Raw genomic sequence first — 16811 nt, 5'->3', positions numbered from 1 at the left:
AAAGATAGGTGCAGAGTTAACATGCTCCTTTCTAGTCAATCTTACTATCTTCTTTCTACCTGAAATACGAACATGATACCTAGAGATGAACCAACCATGCCACCAACTTCAGTACAAAGTTGATGTGTGAAAAATAAATTCCATGTAGTAAATAACTACAGTCAGACCTCTATTACGAATGGCCAAAAGAAATACTAGCTGACTCAGCAACAAAGGAAATTTTGTAGGTAAGGATAAGGTAAAATCTAAATAAAAAACAAAACAAAACAAAACAAAAAAACCTCCAACTAAACAGCGAACAAGCAGAGAAACGAATCTGGTTTCAGACAGAGACTGAAACGGAAGAACTCCCTAAGCTTTTAATATCTTCAAAAGCCTCAACGTTTTTCCTTATTAATCTCATCACGTATTGACTTTTTAAAAGTTTAAACCCATAACCTAATTATTCCATTTTCCTATTCTATTATTCTACCTCATGGCCTTTTTTTTCATTTCCTTGGATTTATGCAGGATTAAGAGTATGTCAGGACTGGGATTTATGGATGAGCTCCATTGCAACTGGAAAACAATAGCAAGTAAATATCCAGCTGTTTAGAGGGTTCCCATGACATCCTAAACAAGTATTTTCTTCTTCAACTCCCTCCCAAATGAATACCTATCAAAGCAAGTATCATTAAAATATTTTACTATGGCAAGTTAGTTTTGATAAAAGGGTGATTTAGGTCCGTATCTGAGAGTTTGTTTTCAATGAAAGCAAGAACTGATTAAATGTCAGCATCATATTAAAGAAAAACTTCCTATCAGTACCCAAATTTTACTTTAAAGGGTGCCAGACCTACCAAGTGAAGCTTGGGAACTCAAAGACAGTAGATAGGTCACATCTTCTCTTCCAGTCAACATGTGCAGTTCCCATTGGTATTTCTGGGATCCTTGCCATAAAGAGAGGTTAACATGTGGTTCTCAGTCATTCAGTTTCCCTGCCCATAACAGGAACTGTTCTGATTACATGTGGGCTAATGCTGAGACATTGTGTTGTTCCAACTAAGTAATTCCAAACATTCACATCTGAAGCTGACCTATATTACCACTCTGGCTGCCAGATGTTCTTGTGAGGAACTGTCTCCTCTGTAGCATCATGAACCTTGATTAAAGCAGATGAAGAGCATTACATTTACTCCATCACCCTTATGCAGAATAGTGTTCTGGCTATTGATTACAACTAGCCTCCAGTTGGAAAGAATAACCATTACTATAGGAAAACTTCTAAAAGCTCAATTGAGCAAATATGTAATACAACTTAACCGATTGATTTTAACTAATGATCGGTTAACCTGACATAAATGGCAAATCCTTTATGACATTACCTGCTTTTATTATGGTCCAAGAGTCAGTGATATCACATCTGAGATATTGACTTTCTCTTAGATCAGGATGACAAATATGAAAGAGTCATTTCTACATAATATCGCAAAAGATGAGGCTTTATGCATAACGTATTTTACCTCTATCTAGCTGCATGCTGGTTTGATTGATCCCAGATGCTAGAGAAAGGAAAGGCAAAAAGCAAAACCACATAGTATGCTTAAACATGTTTTTATTTATACCTGCATAATCAACTCAATGGTCAGAGTACACATTTAAAAATAAGACTTACTATGAATACTGTTAGTCAAGACCTATCATAGCTCAACATCTGGAATGATTACATATGAAAAGCCTTATGTTGAATCAGGATGGTAGAGTTTTCACAGATGGTATTAAGGAAAAGAATGAGAAAAGATTTTTTAAAAGAATAATAATTTTTACACCAAAAGCTGTGCAATCTAGGACTTTCTAAACCTGGAATTTTCAGACATCAGAAAGTTGACATTAATGCAGTCTTAACTATATAGGAAAAATGAGATGTTCCTGTGGTAGGAACAGGGTTTTTAGTATACTCATTCTAGATCTAGTGGGCAAGAAACGGGAACCTTTTGGGACAGAATGAGTTCATTGCTCTAAAACCTCATGGTGGGCATGCCAAAAACTTTCAGTTCAAGAATCAGCTGTGACTGATTGGTTATCTAGAACATGAATTGAGAAAACTTTGGAGGGAGGGTCCAAAATCAGAAGGAAATAATGCCCTCACTGATTAGTAATATCTTCCAGGAATAGGAGTGGGTGGAAAGTGTGTGAAATATGCCGTCCTACCTATGGTTTGAGTTTTTGCAATCTATTGTAATTTAAAGGTAAAAATCATAGGTTTTTTCCTCTTACTTAAAGCTACACAAATAAAATTTTAAGAGATTTTAAAAGAATTCTAGATTTTATATGTTACCATCTACTCTACCACAGGTGCTGGAGCTTCTCTCCACACTTCCACTTTCCATACCAGCAGATTTCTCCTTCTTTGACACTTATCCACAGTGTCTTTCCTCAATCCATTGCTCTACTTGAGGTAAGAAAGAGAGGTGCATTCATCAGCTAATGAGGACAAAAATGTCTAAAATTTATGAGAACAAAGTAGAGAATGGGTACTAAAGGTATAATTCAAATCGGATAATCAGTCAATTGACTTAAGTTATAGTTAACATTACCTAAGTTCTCATAGTGAGATAGATGAACATCAGCAAATAATCTAGAACACATAATAGCAATTATTTATTTCAATAAATATGTACTGGGTATCTATTCGGTGTTAAGCACTACTCTGAATATTATGCAAAGGTAAGACAGTTATGGCTTAGTAGAAAAAGTCAATCATTCAACAAATTGATTATACAATACAGTTTAACAGATACAAAGCAATAATGTATATAATTTGTGGCTATGGCAGAAATTGCTAAATTTCAGAAAACTATTGCTTTTTAAGAACTTAGCAGAAACACCCCAAATCCTTCACTGAAATAAACAAAGTCAGTGAATCAAAAATAGGATTACCCTAAACTTGGTATCTACTAAACAGTCATTTATTCTTCATCAGAGGAGACTCAAAAGGACTCTGATCTGAACATACTTCTCATCAAAGAAAATAAATGGAACTTGGAATTCAAATGATGCATTCATCCTTCCATTCCACCATGATGATCTCCTCAGCAGCTCCAGGCAGCTGAACAGCAAGTTGTGCTCATCAACTCAGCATTAAAAAGCAAATGGAGTCACTGGCAAGATCTTGCAAATGAATATCACTTTTAATGCAAATGTCCAAAGTGAACCAAGAGTATAAATCCAGAGGAAAGACCAATTCATTAATTCATTAACAATTTACAGAGGCCTACTCCATACAAGTCAGTTTATAAAGGACAGTGAATATAAAATTGATATAATACCAGTTCCTGTCCTCAATATCAAGAATGTCAAGTTTGGAAAGGGAAAAAAACAACTGGAGGGAAATAATTAAAATGAATTTGAGCCTTTTTCTTACCACTTTTCCTTCTTTTCTCTTTCCTTCCTTTCCCCACCACAGGGGAGGGTATTGCATGGTAGTATTGAGGGTAGAAGGAGCACAGAAAGACTTGTGGCAGGGTGTCCACAGGCTCCTGAGGAGGTGAGAAATGGGAGAAGAGAGAGACCCAAGCAGATGATGGATCCATCTGCCTCAATCAGAGGCAGTGTGCCTGCTGATATCTCAGAAGGTACGGCACATGGAGTGGACTCATGGAGGTGGAGAGGGAAGGAGTGGTTAGGAAATCAATTATACCTCAACAAGGTGAATTATTGAGCATAACAAGAGCCAGGTTTCTGGAAGTTGGATTTATCTATTTATTCAGACAAACATACAAATTATGTTTTTATACACACACACACACACACACACACACACATAATTTTTTTTCCTAGCTTTATATGCTGAGAGGACTCAGAAGCAATCGTGTCCCACTAACAATGAATACATCGAGAGCTCAGAGCTTGGAACCAGGAGTTCATCCTGATTCCAGGATCAGGGCGGGGAAAGTACACGTTAAGGTAGAAATATCTTTGGAGACTAGAAAGTAAGAAAGTGCTCAAAGAATAATGAGGAGATGTCAAAAAGACACAAGAGTCACTTGAATGGATCTCCTGTTGGTCATATATGGACATATTCAAATATCAAAATTGATCATGATAGCAACAGATTAAAAACCAAGAATCAAATAGAAATCCATGAGGCCATGCTGATTAATTTAAAGGAAAAAATGGGAAGAGAAAGTTCTTCATATGCTAGAATTCCAACAAGTAAATGTAGCAGGTAAGAGAAAAAAATGTATATTTATTAACCATGATAATGATAGTTAATGCAGGTGGGAGTTGTCAATAGAGGCTTAAAGGTGGTCGATGAATGTTTGATAACAACAGGATATGGGCATAATCTTGGGACATCTTCCACACACAATATTATGATTAGTATTCATATACAAGAAGAAACAGTGACTTTACAGTGAAGGAAATGGCACCAACATGACAAGGTGAAAGGTTAACATCACCCAGGTGTACCCAGAATGGGACACACTGAGAGAAACACAGCATCGTTTCTATGGTATTCCTACCAAGACGGCCTGCCCTGGGACTAGTCATCAGGAAACACTGGACAGGCCCAGCCCAAGTGTCATCCTATATACAGAACATAGATCCTAGGCTATTTAAAACTATAAATGGCATGAAAGACAGGGGAAGGGGAAATACCTGTATTCCAAATTGGAGGCAACTGGAGAGACGCAACTTGATGCAACACGCATTCCCAGATGATATTCTGGGGCCAGAAGGCAAAGACACATTGTTGGAACCGCTGGAGAGATGTAAATGGGGTCCGTAGGTTAGACAATAGTATTGTACCAATAATTTCCTGATTTTGAAGGTTTCCTAGGGGTCAGATAAAAGAGTGTCCTCTTTCAGGGAAATCACATACCATAGCATTTAGGAGTGGTGAGGCATCATGTCTGCAACTTGTTTTCAAATAGTTCTGAAAAAGACTAACAGTCATGGAGAAAAATTTAGAAAAGGGGATGACAGAGCAAATATATGAAAATGGTAACAGGAATCTCAGCAAGGGAGTACGTAGCAGGCCTCTATAATGTGTTTTTAACTTTTCTATGTTTGAAACTATTTCAAAATAAATCCTTGAACTTTTTAAAAAGTGAATGTGTAGGAGATATACCTAATGTAAATGATGAGTTAATGGGTACAGCACACCAACATGGCACATGTATACATATGTAACAAACCTGCTCATTGTGCGTGTGTGCCCTAGAACTTAAAGTATAATAAAATAAAGAAAGAAAGAAAGAAAAAAGTGAACGTGGTAAAGACTATTAAAGAGGGGTACAGCAGGAGCAACCTCAGGCCATATTCCCAGGTAACGTAACTTTCTTCACTTTTTTCTTACTTAACTAAATTTCTCATTCAAGCTTGAGAGTATGCCAAGAGTCACAGAAACTTAATGTATATCAACTAAGTGACTCCTCACACACCTATTTTCGGAGGGTTGCACCTAAGTTCTGGACTCTAATAACTTCCAAGATACCGGGGAGAAGAGTGAAAAAATACAGCACTCAATTTCACCGGCCTTGTAGAGATTCACTGATGCACTCATGTTCCAACCTGCTACACGTCAGCGTTTGTGCAGTTCCCTGAGGAATCACTGCTCATTCTCCTCCCAGGCAGTTCCTTCAGGTTTGCCATCCTCTCCACCCGTGAGATGCCCTGATGTTACTTAGCTCTCTCTGACCCCACCAGAAAAAACACCCATATACAACTCAGCATAAAGTACGAGGGGATTCCTGAATTGACCACCTGAGATGAACTTTCTCCCACTTTAGGAGAATGGGGGCACACATTAAAAATTTAACTGAAATATAGGTTTTTTTAAAAAAATAACTAATTTTCCTGCACATTTGAGTTTTTGATGCGACAACAGGAAGTAAAGAGAGTGGAGGGGCAGGGTTCCTGCCTGGCTTTTGGATTTCAAAATCCTAGGTCCTTGGGAGAACAGAGAGGAAGCTCTTAAAGTTTACAGTAAAACATTTTGGAGAAAAACATCATGAACTAGAGTGATTCTCTCCTCATCCACACTCCCCACAGGAGTGTGAAGAAAAGGATTCTGCAAGCTGAGGAGAGGGAAAAGAGTCAGAAGAAAAATGGTGGGACGTGGCTAGGACATACAGACAGGGATTCTGTGCCCTGTTTGCAGAGCTAATCCAGAGAGGTAAGAAGCCCCAGATACATGATACACGTGTGGGTTCTAAATCAGTTAGAATTGACATCTCACTTCCCGCAGCAGAGTCTTGGGGAGGTGATAAAACCCCCCAAAATAGTGGTTTCCTGATATGCCTAAGCCAGCGATTCTCATTTCCGGTCAAACATTGAAACTCCGTGGGAACTACACTAATACTCAGGCCCTTTCCCAGGGCAGGGTCTCAAACTTTAGTGGATATCAGAATCACCAGGAGGACTTCTTTTAAAAAATGCAGATTTCTGGACACCACCCACACAGTTTCTGATTCAGTAGGTCTAGCGTGTGCCAAGAATTTGAGTTTCTCAGTGGTCTTCAGGTGAGGCTGAATAATGCTGTTCTTGGACCACACTTTGAGAAGTCCTGCCCCAGGTATTGGTAGCTGTAAAGCTTGTCAGGTGATTCTTCCATCCAGCCATTGTGGAGAACCACAGGCCTAAGCAGATGGAGCCTCCGGCAATCTCCTAGACATCCCTGCTTTTTGCCTGGGAGAAGCAAAAAACACTCCCAAAGTGGGCCCAAGAGTTTCATATCGGTAGGGGAGGGGTCCCCTGACTCAAAAGCCATGCACACAGAAACAAACATGTCTAAGAAAGCCACGTCAATGACTCATCAAGAACGAGATGGGGGAGAGAGGGCTCAGAAGATGCCTCTGCGGCCAGATGACATCAAGAGCAGAAAGCCCTTTATGCCTTTCTGGGCACCTCCCTCCCCCAACATAGTCACAACCCAGGGAGAAAGTAAAGGGCCAGTGGGAATCACTGTTTGATTGAGAGAATTAAGTTTCTGCCACCTTAGTAGAACAGGAATTCAAAACAGAAATTGTACTGAAGTACAGAAAAATTTGAATGCTAGAAGTCCCTGGGCTGATTTTTTTTTCTTTTATTTTAAAGGTAGGAGGCAAGATCATTTCTCATTTTTCATGGCTGCAGGGTGAGGGGTGGTCAGAAAGGGCATGAGAAGAGTGGTTAAAGTTTGGCATGCTAGCTGAAGTAATGGGCATGGGAACTGACCAGAGATTGCTAAAAGGATTATCGACCTGAGTTGCAGGGCCAGCTGAGATGGGAAAGCATGAATTTGCAATGGCATCAATCCACACAGTTGTGTGACTTTTCTCCCATGGTGCTGGCAGCCACAGCACAGAAGCAGAAGGGATTGCTTATATTGATTTAAAGTTGGAAGTTTGTGGATAGGTATAGCTAAAGGGCAAATCAATAAAATAAACAAAAGATCTTGAATGTTAGTTGGGAAGTTTAACATAACTCTCTCATTGGAAAGACTAGCAGCCAAATAGGTTTGAAGAAGGTGGAAAACCAGCAGCACAAGGATATAACACAATATGTTACAAAAATGAGACATATATTCAAACTCAGTATTGCTGAGACAGAACAGGGCTTGGCTTCAGCTCGCCCCCACTAGGGCATTCTGTCCTGCATTCCCACTGATCACAAAACCCACACAACTACCTCACTGATGCCATAATGTTTAACCATGCCTTTTACTCAAAGAGTTCCAGGAACTGGCCCTAGGAAATAACCAAGCTTACAGTGTCCCACCTCTGGAAGGAATGCTGAGCAATTGATTTACATCGTTGTTGCCAATGGCCAGACCACAAGGTGGCCCATTACTCAAGATAACCATGGCAACCAGATATGCTGACCTGCACACCCTATCCGTCATGTGCTTTGCCCTGCCCAGCCTGCATACCCTACCCGTAATGTCAATTCCTGTGCTTTGTTTGTCCAGTAAAAAAGCCCTACCAGCTCTTTTTGTGGTGTCAGGCAGGGAATCCTCTCTCTCTCTCTTTCGCGCTGCCTCCCTTATGCCTGGGCATAAGCTCCAAGGAAGCCTCCTCTGGGAAAACATTTTCGGCCACATGTGAATTTCTATTGCACTGAGACCCCAGGAACTGTGGTCAGTAACATTGTAGCACCAAGTGCAGAAATCCGCAATGTATACAGAAAGGGAGAGTTGAATAAGCACAGCTTGAGAACCTAATTAATCAGATAGGCAAGTTACTTAACATAATAAACTTAAAAATAATAATTTGAGGGCAAATAAGGAACTAAGGTTCTATGCAAAAGACATTCCTTTCTGAGAGAAACAAATAGCAATTCTTTCATGCATTCCCACTAATCACAAAAACCACACCACCACTTCACTGATGCCATGTTTGGCAATGACACACAGCAATATACACAATAGGCACTGTGCATAGCAATGACACATAATAAATAGCAATACCATGTCTAAAAATTATTGTTGCCAAACTTTTTTCTAAATAGACTAAAAGACTAATGATTCTTGTATTATCAAAAATAAAAATGTTTAAACTAAAAGATTTTTAAAAATCATAACTTGCAAATTCAAATATTATCCAAATTATTTAACATCTTATACTTAGTATCAAATAAGACAGTCCAAGGGTTATTATCTGCTGTACGTTTTAGATGCTTTGCAATGATAAATAATTTCAGTATGCAAAACTAAAGGAGCAATTGCTTGCATGTTCATCAGCAGGCTCTATTTTAATAGTCCTTTTTTTTTTTTGCCATGAAACATCCACTAAACTGGCATTAAACCAAGAGTTATTTGTGGTGAATCTGAGAACACAACATACATGTTTGCCAAAAAAAAAGTTACATGATAATGCTAAATTAAATGAGGCATTTATCACATGAGTTTTAAAAGAAGAGAAGAAATGGCATGATACTTTTTCCTAGCCTTCCCTGAGAAAATTCCTTTAAAATGATTTGCTGTTCAGATTCTGCAATTTCTTTGAAATTGGAATTGCAGAAATGAGTATCTGACCAAAATGCCTGGAAGCACTAAATGAAATTCCAGGGAGTGATTGAAAATGTTGAACCAGATGGTGGTCAGACAATGTTTGGGAACTCCACTGTCAGCGTAATTGTGAGTAATGACAGAACTCTGAGAAGTCTGCACATTTAAATCAGATAAGCATCCAGAACATTGGATTCTTTCAGACTTTGTTTGAATGTGCCTTAGGTCGTTATTTATCTTTTTTTTTTCACTCGTTTTAATTTTGAATATTTCTATTTAAAAGATCTATTTCTATTTAATGGCTCTTTAAGCTACCTTTAAGTCTATAATTGATTCCATGAGTAAACTTTTTAAGCTGAGTGTTTTGGGCATATCACACCAAAAAAGTAGCCAATTATTTATTCACCAAATATTTTGTATGAGCTCCTCCTCTCTGCCTTATTTCTGCCACCACTTTCTTCTTCCTTTCCTTTTCCTTCTCTTTTTTCAGAGTGCCTACTCTCAAGGCTGCATGAGGCTCTCAAAGATCTTAGTTTAGTGAAAAGGAAAAAACAAACACATATAAATAGAATTGTTACAAAATTGTAATAACAGCTATAAAAGCATACTGGGTGTACCATGAACAGCAGATGGACAGTGGAGATGAGGAGGCAGGAATTTGCGTCAGGAATTATGGTCATGGAAGACTTATTGGAGAAGGAGACTTCAAAGAGAGCTGACTTCAGGATTGATAGTCCAGGCAAAGGAACTAATGTATAATATGTGCATGCAGCCCTAAGTAGGAGAGACCATGGGGTGTAAAAAATCACTAGCTTTTACAGAGAATGGATGGGAGAAAGACAAAAGTGAAAGCACGGAGAACAGTTAGGAATCAAGTATCACAGTCTAAACAACAGAGAGAGTGGCCCGAACTAGGGCAGTGGCAATGGAGACATCCTTCTCACTTTCAACCCTTGGTACATATATCAAATTCTATTTTTATATTAGCAAAATGGCCTATATTTTGTCCCTTTTTTTGCTCATGGTTCTTTATCAGTATATAAAGGCAAAAGCATCTAATATAATTGAACATTGTTTTCACTTGTTTCCAAATGAATTTGTTTAATCTTTCCTAAATTGTCATTTTTATAAGGGATGTCTATGAGAAATTTAAAAGAATGATAAAGAGATAGCCAAAGTTTATCTTCCCAGAATTGATAATAGGCAAATTGTTTTTTAGAGTGAGAGAATAATTTCCATTTTAGCTCATAAGAAAACATCTATATTATATTTATACACTCTCTTGTCTTGGTACCTAGATAGTTTATACAAGTATGCAAAATGGCTCCAAGTCAACAGTGTAAATCTAATCCAAAAATTAAAAGCTAAATTGAGACCTAAAGGTGTTTCCCAAACAAATTTACTAAGCTCTATTCCTTCTCTCTATTAACAAAAATATCAGTGTTTATATACCCAAGTGGTTTTAGCAGTGTGATAATATTCACCTATATTTCTCAGCCAATTAAAGAAGGAAACTTAGCACACTTAGGCATTTATAATTTTTCATAAATTAATCATTCATTGGTGACACTAATTATAAGAGAAATTAATACACAGTGTGACACAGACTGAAACTTTCCATTTCAGAGTAAAGTCCCTTGTTAATTAATTAATTTATTTGTTGGTTTATGAAGGGCTTAGTCTCATGGTTAGAATACTTTCCTTACTAGAAAATGAGCAAACTAAATTCTTAAATCATCTCTGCAGTCAGGCCCAAATCATTCAATATTTTTTTAGTACTCACAGTTGGGCATATGCTGCTGTCTGCTGATTCTAATCTCCGGGAAATCCTTTCTGGATAGATAACAATTTACAATATGAATGAGTGGATATGTTGATAAGAAAGAAAAATATAGGCTGGGCATGGTGGCTTACGCCTGTAATCCCAGCACTTTGGGAGGCCGAAGCGGGCGGATCACGAGGTCAGGAGATCGAGACCATCCTGGCCAACATGGTGAAACCCCGTCTCTGTTAAAAATACAAAAATTAGCTGGGCATGATGGCGCACACCTGTAATCCCAGGTACTCAGGAGGCTGAGGCAGGAGAATCGCTTGAACCCCGGAGGTGGAAGTTGCGGTGAGCCAAGATTGTACCACTGCCCTCCAGTCTAGCAACAGAGAGATACTCTGCCTAAAAAAACAAACAAACAAAAAAAAAAACAAAGAAAAAGAAAAGAAAAATATAAGCCATAACAATAATTAGCTAACTTTTTATAAATGGAAGAAACTATTATCTTCCCATGATGAAATAAAATAATTTTCTTTGGCTTTATTGAGTAGCATGGCAAAGGGATTGAAATCAGCTTGGACTAAAGGTCACTCAATAATATTTTAGCCCTCTAAACCTGGCTCAAATCTATTTTATTTATCACCTCAGGGAATAAATCCTTAATTCTAAATTAGGTCTCCAAATCCCTTTCTGTTCTTCAGTTTATCCTTGCTGATTTAAATAGCTATTTACCTCAGACTCCTCCTTCTATTTTTGTTTTTTCTTCTCTTTCATGTAGCCATACTTGTGATGAATATTTGAACATTTCTGCACTGCTTACATAACCTTAAGTGCCAAGCTTCTCAGAGGGAGTTGAGTCAGCCAAGCAGAACATATCACGGAGAGGGAGGAGGAAGTGCTACCATGGTGATTTACCCAGAGGACTCACCCTACGTGAATGTTGCATAAATTAAATTCCATTCATCATCCTGGTTGTCTTTGTCAAAGCTATCTCTCTCTTTTGTAAACAGCAGGGTTGTGTAGGACTAAAATACTAAAGAAAGAAGAAGAGAAAGGGCAATCTGTGTGCTTCTACAGGGCATTCAGAAAATCTGTGGCACTAATGAAGAAAACTTAATTGCATCAGATGGACCTGCTCCATAGTATGAGAAAACATTTTGCAGGAGAGTGGATGAAAGATGTGATGAATGAAGATGGCATTGTTCAACGGTGGCTCCTGCAATAAACACCCTCATTGTATAGAGTATTTTTCCAGATTTAATCATGTGACAGTTTTACACTTGTCGCTGTTTTCTTACCCAGCACTTCATCCATCTTGGTTATTTCTTACAATCTGTTCTGTATAGTGTCTGCGTCCCGTGGCTCCTTAACACATGGTCAATAAGAACAATACACGCTTGCCATTACATCAGTCACCAGATAGCCACCCATAAAAGGAGTCAGGTGACTAACTGTTGGCAACAAATATTAGAATGTCCATGCTGTTTGCCAACCAGGAGATACCTCTGTGCAATTTATTTTCTGGGGTTAGCATGGCTTTATTTGTGTATCTTCAAACTGCGTCACTAGAAGCTGTGGGCTCTAGATCCATAAAAGATCAACATTCCTGACAGAGAGGCAATCAATAACAGTGAGAAACTTCTACTGCCTTACTTTAGAGGAACAATATTTTGTTGTTTCATTCACACTTTTTATGCTTCCCATTTATCAAATTTATTCTATAAAGAGATTCAAACCAGTTAAAAAAAAAAAAGCTCTAGATTACATACCTAATTAGTGTCCCCAACTTTTAGAGGTTCTCTTCTCTTCACTAATTAAACTTTATTAAATCATAATCTTGGATTAATCTTAATTATAAAAGTATACCAACCCAAATGTCTAACAAAGATAGACTGGATTAAGAAAATGTGGCATATATACACCATGGAATACTATGCAGCCATAAAAAATGATGAGTTCATGTCCTTTGTAGGCACATGAATGAAGCTGGAAACCATCATTCTCAGCAAGCTATTGCAAGGACAAAAAACCAAACACTGCATGTTCTCACTCATAGGTGGGAATTGAACAATGAGAACACATGGACATAGGAAGGGGAACATCACACACCCAGGCCTGTTGTGGGGTGGGGGCAGAGGGGAGGGATAGCATTAGGAGATATACCTAATGTAAATGACGAGTTAATGGGTGCAGCACACCAACATGGCACATGTATACATATGTAACAAACCTGCACATTGTGCACATGTACCCTAAAACTTAAAGTATAATACAAAAAATTATAGAAGTTTTTGTAATTAATTTTCTTATTTTTACCACTTGAAACAAGTGGAAAACAAGAACTACATTAAAGGGATAATTCCTTTCATGTACCAATATTTTATAATGAAACTAAAATATTTTACATAATTTAAGAAATGTTTAAATTTCAAGGTAGAATAACCATAATTCAGCACTAGAGCTATGTGTTTTTGCAAAAAGAAAAAATATATTTATATATATATTTACTTATATATATAGCATATAAATATATATATGACCATATATGTAAATTAATATATATATATATGACATTGACAGGGAAACTCTTGTATTATAAGCACCTACTATAAGCTCATCTCTGAGCATAAAATGGTGACAATTCATAAGCCTTGTCCTCAAGAAGTTTGCTACCTAGTAAAAAAAAATACAGAAAAACCCTCAAACACAGTATGTCCAACATAGAACTTATCTCCTCATACGAATTCCTTCCCCTATATGCTTTATCTCAGTGATGGTACCACCATTTATCTGGGCCCACAAGCCATAACACTAAGAGACATCCTTGTCATCTGTTTTGCCATCAGCTCCCACTTCCCACCAACACCAACCCTGTTCACTGGCTGATTTTATCTCCTAAATGCATTTGCATTGGTTTCACTCTAGGCTAGGCTACCTACATCTTTCACATAAGTAGTGAAAAATAGTCTCTTGTTTTCCTCTATCTTCCCTTTCCAGACTCCAATTAGTCTCCGCAATGCAGTCAAGCAGATCTCATGAAGATATAAATCTCATAGCCTTCTCTAAAACTTCTCCCACTGGTATCTGGGACCCTGAGGCAAGAGTGACAGAGGCAACTACTCAGAAATCAGGATCCATGATCAAAGGAGCAACAGCAGTGTCAAGCAAGAATGTGTTTTTAGCAAATCTTCCTACACACTCCCCCTATTCTCCAGCCATGGCAGTTATTAACCTTTCCAGAATACAATACAGCCTCTGTGATTCTTGGCTTCTAAATGAACTTGTTACACTTTGTCTGATAAACTCGTACTTTTTCTTTAGGACTCTGTTCAATCCCTCTTGCCTCTTTTAGCCATCTTTGGCTGCTACAATGGTGGGTTAGTTGATCCTCAGACCTTCCATATTTTGTGTTTATACTCACACAAAATATAATTGTTTAAATACGTGACTGCAGTTATGATGGCAATGATAGCCACTATGGGTAAAGAGTATTCATTCATTTGTTCTCAATTTTCAACAAATATTTTGGAGTGCCTACTATGTGCTAACACATGTAACTCTAGCATATGAAAGGAATATGGTAGAGACTCAGAAAGCATGTCCAGACTGAATTTTAGAAAAACTTTCTTTTGTCAATGTTCTTTGTCTTCTTTAGGAAAGAAAGAAGGGGCCAATGGTGTTTTTATCACCATTGTTGATGTTATAACTTTTCGATTTTTAATCTTCAGTGTCTAATACAATGCCTGGCACATAATAGATGTTATGTGAATGTTTTCTGAATAGATGGACAAAGCCCTAGAAAACCCTTCCCATATTTTTTGCTAGGTGAACTCCAATTCATGCTTCACATTCAGGAAGCATTACTCAGCTCCCTCACACAATTTTGGCAGCCCCTCCATTAGCCTCCCAGAGCAAATGTGCATACCATTACAATACTACTTAATAGCATTTTAAAATCTTTTCAAGTGTGTTTCTTCACTAGAGTTTGAGCTCTTGATATTATGTGTCTGGTTGACCCAGCATAATGAATTAATGAATGTAAGAACTACAATGAAATACAATATCTGAAAGTACACAAGAAACACCCATTAATTTTGAATTGAAGGATAGAAGGTTAGGTTTTTGAAGAAAATGGCATTTAGGTGAAAGATGAATAAAATGAATAAAACAAATGTTCAGGAGTTACATAAGGGACAAGGACAGGAACAGGCAGTCCAAATAGAGAACAGTAGAACAGCAGGGTCTGACAGTGCCAGTACAGGGGGTGACAGCAGAGTCTGGACCGCCAGGAGAGTGGAGGATTTGGAGATGCTGCAGGGAAGGTGCAAGAAAGGAGCTGGGAGCCAGGTTTTGAAAGGCTAATGCATGCTAAGAAACTTTGGTCACAAGGAGAATTTAAATGTGGTTTCAGAACGCAGCAGGCTGCTGAACATTAAAATCTACTAAGGTCAAGAAAGTGGTCGCTGTATTTGGTGAACAGAAAGTGAGAGCTTTCAGGAGACTGTTTTTGTTGGATATGAGAGTCAAAGATCAAAAATGCAAAGATTTCACAATAAGTGGAAATAAAACAGGTGCAAAAAGAGTAGCTCATTCTGAGAATTTTAGTAATGAAAGAAAATGTTTCAAAACAAGGACAAGAAATCAAAGCTGGTGAAAGGACATTAGACTTATGAGCAAGTCTAAGAAAAAGAAGCTAATTAATGGAGGCAATATCAAGAAATGGACAAAAATGAACAGTACAGCTGCTAAGATGATCCTTTGAAAGAAAGATGGCTATTTCTCCTTTAGAGATGGATTTCCAACCTTAAAAGATTCAGCATGCTATGCTTCTTTAGGAACTTTTTAATACAGTGCATGTGCTAAGGGTAAATATTAGCATCGAAGTATTTAATAATATTTTATTTATCACTTAAAGGGATAAAGACTGCATTATTTTAGAAAGGCAAAAATCTAGGCAGTATTGGCTGAGAGATGATCTCTAAATTTTTTTTGTGACTCTGAATTTCCTTGTCTATAAGCTTCTTCTAAATCAACACTCCTGACAGTTTTCAGTGTCAAAGACGTGGGAAGGTTAGTTGTTTACTATAAGCTTTAATGAACAGTACTGGTAGATGTATTCAGTTTTATGTCTCTAAAAATGTCTTCCAAAGAGAGAAAGTTATCACAGTTAAAAGTTGTGAATTAATCTATATTCCTGTTACTGAGGATTATTTATTTTCCAAAGTCCAATGGCTGGCATACTGTGTTAGGAAACTAGTATAGAAATGTGCCATACAATTAAAACTTGATTTCAAGTCAAGATACATTTCTTATTCCTGCAAGAAATTAGCAGAATGATGGCTCCCATGCACAGATCATTCAGTATTCTTAAGGTTCTGTCACAAAAACAAAAAATAAAATTTGCTGCTAAATATTGAAAAGAGCCGGGCACATTCCTCAGCCCCGGGCTCAAAACAAACAAGCCCAGTACAAACACATCCCATCCTCCCATCCCACCACATATCGCCATATATCTCTCAAACTTCCTGAGCCCAGTACAAACACCACCAGGAAAGTCTCCGATAAGGAGACAGCCGTTCCAAGTTTTACTGAAAGAGCGGGAACCAAAAGAATTTCTTTGTTCCCCTGTAACTTTCAGGCTATAAAAAGCAAACACTCTCATTGTTCAGGGCCCTCTTGTATGCTGTGGAATGGAGGGACCAAGTTCGAACTTGTAGTAAAGATCCTTGCCGCTTGGCTTTGACTCTGGACTCTGGTGGTCTTCTTTGGGGAACTAACGGTCTGGGCATAACATCTGGGGGCTCGTCCGGGATTCCCCAAGCCCATCAGACCCCTGGTCAACGGATCTGCTAGGATCGATCTACTGATAGGTGAGCTGGCTCGTCTCCGTTTGTCTGTCTGTGTCTGTTCTGAATCCGAATCTGTGACTCGCGAGGTCTGAAACTGGAGCTGGCACAGTCCTGGCGGACGCGCTATAGGACGGACAGTGGAGACCAGTGGGAGACGTCCCCTGGCTCTCATCTGATCTATATTGCGATCTGAGCTGCCCCGGTTTGGCGGGCAGCAGCCGTA

At 38.2% G+C, this 16811-nt stretch overlaps 1 long non-coding RNA gene across 1 annotated transcript in view; it reads right to left on the bottom strand.

Annotated features, from left to right (window-relative positions):
- Positions 1–3037: 3037 nt before the first annotated feature.
- LOC117975392 (uncharacterized) overlaps positions 3038–16811 on the bottom strand; it is a 128160-nt gene continuing 114386 nt past the window's right edge. Inside the window, exons 4-7 of the long non-coding RNA XR_008620385.2 lie at positions 11021–11141; positions 4865–4928; positions 4642–4744; positions 3038–3518 (exon numbers count right to left, since the gene is read on the bottom strand). This is a non-coding gene — a long non-coding RNA (uncharacterized LOC117975392). The remainder of the gene's footprint in view (positions 3519–4641; positions 4745–4864; positions 4929–11020; positions 11142–16811) is intronic.

This window comes from Pan paniscus, chromosome 10 (genome assembly GCF_029289425.2).
Source record: "Pan paniscus chromosome 10, NHGRI_mPanPan1-v2.0_pri, whole genome shotgun sequence".
Classification (NCBI taxonomy): domain Eukaryota; kingdom Metazoa; phylum Chordata; class Mammalia; order Primates; family Hominidae; genus Pan; species Pan paniscus.
The sequence above is the reverse complement of the archived record's forward strand: the minus strand, read 5'-3'. Positions and strand labels throughout refer to the sequence as shown.